The sequence below is a fragment of the Octopus bimaculoides genome, chromosome 14 (genome assembly GCF_001194135.2).
Source record: "Octopus bimaculoides isolate UCB-OBI-ISO-001 chromosome 14, ASM119413v2, whole genome shotgun sequence".
Classification (NCBI taxonomy): Eukaryota; Metazoa; Mollusca; class Cephalopoda; order Octopoda; family Octopodidae; genus Octopus; species Octopus bimaculoides.
Window position 1 is genome coordinate 15,577,908 of NC_068994.1, and position 2,629 is coordinate 15,580,536.

The 2,629-nt window shown below is 35.6% G+C and overlaps 2 protein-coding genes across 3 annotated transcripts in view; both read right to left on the bottom strand.

The window, feature by feature from the left end:
• Window positions 1–2,629, bottom strand: part of LOC106873171 (probable E3 ubiquitin-protein ligase DTX3) — a 486,006-nt gene that overhangs the window by 14,819 nt on the left and 468,558 nt on the right. The window lies entirely within an intron of this gene.
• The window catches only part of LOC106873170 (O-acetyl-ADP-ribose deacetylase), an 8,338-nt gene that overhangs the window by 3,735 nt on the left and 1,974 nt on the right, over window positions 1–2,629 (bottom strand). The window contains exon 1 of one of the 2 annotated variants that reach the window (XR_008265469.1): window positions 42–795. The exons of the other annotated variant lie outside the window; for it this stretch is intronic. The gene's annotated coding sequence lies outside the window, so the exon portion shown is untranslated. Of the gene's footprint in view, window positions 1–41; window positions 796–2,629 lie in introns of those variants that run through there. 2 annotated transcript variants of the gene reach the window in all.

Consider the following 2,629-nt stretch of genomic DNA (forward strand, 5'->3'; position numbering starts at 1 on the left):
AAATGAGAAAGAAAGCTCTTTTCTGGTAAAATTTTTCCTACTGAAATATTCTTTTCTTCACTTTGATTTAGCCACCACAGCTAAAGCCATGCTGGAGCACTACCAGCTTATACAAATTTTACTACTCAATAAGCAATTTGTCTTTGTGGGCATATGTAATTTCAGCTCTATCGTAGTGATTTCAAATTTTTGGGCACAAAGTCAGCAATTTTAGAGAGAGGGGGATAATCAATTACACAGGCCCCAAGTACTTGACTGGTACTTTATTTCATTAACTCTGAAAGGTAAAAGGTAAAAATCAACCTTGGTGGCATTTGAACTCACAACATAAAGAGCCAGAAAATACTGGTTTCAAATTTTGGCACAAGGCCCCGCAATTTCAAGAGAGTGGGGTAAGTCAATTAGATCGACCCCAATGCTCAACTGGTACTTATTCTATCAACTCCATCCCACAAAGGATGTAATGTAAAGTTAACCTCGACGGAATTTGAACTCAGAACGTAAAGACAGACAAAATGCTGCTAAGCATTGTGTCCAGTATGCAAATGATTCTGCCAGCTCACCACCTTAGAACCAGAAGAAATATTGCTATTCTAGCATGCTAGAAATTCTGCCAGCTCGCTAGCTCCAACATAACTTCTTATAGATTGCTTCCAGTCACATGCACAGCTAACAATGACTACTATGCTTTGTTTTGACAGGATTAAAAAAATATATATATATTTACATTGTTCTTCAAAGAATTTATTTTTGATTTATTGAAAAGCCTTTTTCTTAAGCTGATTGCTATTGAAGTACAGTTCTAAAAAAAAAATTTTAAAAAAAAAAAATCGACCTAATTGATTATCAATCATTAAATAATGCTCCAGTTGAGTAAGTAAGGTAATATAATTTTCAAGTTTGCCTGATATTACTGCAGTCCAGAAATATCAGCCAAATCATGATATTCAATTTCAATCCAAGTAAACAAAACACACATTGTATACTAGGTCATGGAGAGGATATATTATCCATGCAATAACATAAATTTTGTCTTGGGGTTTCTTGTATTAGTTTTTCCACTAATGCGAATGATACCAACATCAAAAATGTTGGGTGCATATACATTTTCATGTCTGTTACAGTTTTTCTTAATCCTACCTCAATTTGGATCTCGCCTTCATATCTTATTTCTTTACTGCCCACAAGGGGCTACGCACAGAGGGAACAAACAAGGACAGACAAACGGATTAAGTCGATTACATCGACCCCAGTGCGTAACTGGTACTTATTTAATCGACCCCCGAAAGGATGAAAGGCAAAGTCGACCTCGGCGGAATTCGAACTGAGAACGTAGCGGCAGACAAAGTACCGCTAAGTATTTCACCCAGCATGCTAACGTTTCTGCCAGCTCACCTTCATATCTTATCTAAGTGTTACAATTTCTCCTAATTCCACTTCAATTTAGATCTCACCTGCATGTATTTCCAGAATAAATGAAAATTCTTTATTTAAAAGTAACAAATACTGAAAGTTATAGCACATCCACCATCCATTACAAATTTAGGAAAATCAATCTGCTTTGTTTCCTCATATCTTTCAGAAAACTGGATATCTTTTTTTTAATGAAATTTTTCACAAATACCTTTCAGAGAGCGTACATTATGATTATATCTCTGCGCAATTGGAACTCAGAATGTAAAGACAAATGAAATACCACTAAGCATTTCGCCTGGCATGCTAAGGTTTTTGCCAGCTGGCCAACTTCATTTGAAAAAATATTCTTTTCTGTTCTAGACACAAAGACCGAAATTTGGTAAATTTTTGTATTAACACCTGCACGATTTTTCCCTAAGAAAAAAAAAAAAAAAAAAAAACTTGGATTTTTTGCATGGAATCAAGTAGCCTGACCTCCTAATATGCTGCAAATCCCTTACTTTGGTTCGGAATGGGGGGACTCACCCCATCCCAAAATCATTGGAAATTTTCTTTCTTATTTTTACATTGAATGAATTCCTGTTACCTAATAAGCTACAAAACCCTTTTTGGGGTCTGAAAAACGGAGTGGGGTGAGGTGGAAGCCTGGGAAATTTCACCCCACCCCCATTGATCTTTTCACCTGCACAATTTTCACTAAGGAAAAACAAAATAAAAATATAAATCGCACCCAAACTAATTTTTGTATGTGTGTGGGGGGAGGGGGGGGGGAGAAAGATGAACGATTTAAAATAAATAAATAAGCAATTTGAAAAAAAATATATCTTAATTGTTGTGTGAGAAAGTATATATATTCTGGGTACTACTAAAGTAGCACGGGCCCGAACGCACAGTCGCGCGTCCGGGACCGTGCTGCTTTAGTAGTACCTATATTCTGATTATAAAATATAGTATCTTTCAAAAACATCCTAAATTTATAGACTATAATCTTGTGTTTACTATAGAGATTATGTAACAAATTATACTTTACACTTCTATATTTAACTGTGCGTGTATGATATTTATTTTTGCTTCTGGTGTCTTCTGCCTTTCTAGGAAAGACATAGTCCAAGGTATATTTGTAGAGAATTTCATTAAGAAATACCCATTTTCTTGAAAGTTAAGACGAACTGAAGTGGACGCCGGTGAATTTTCCGAAATCATACCCCCCTCC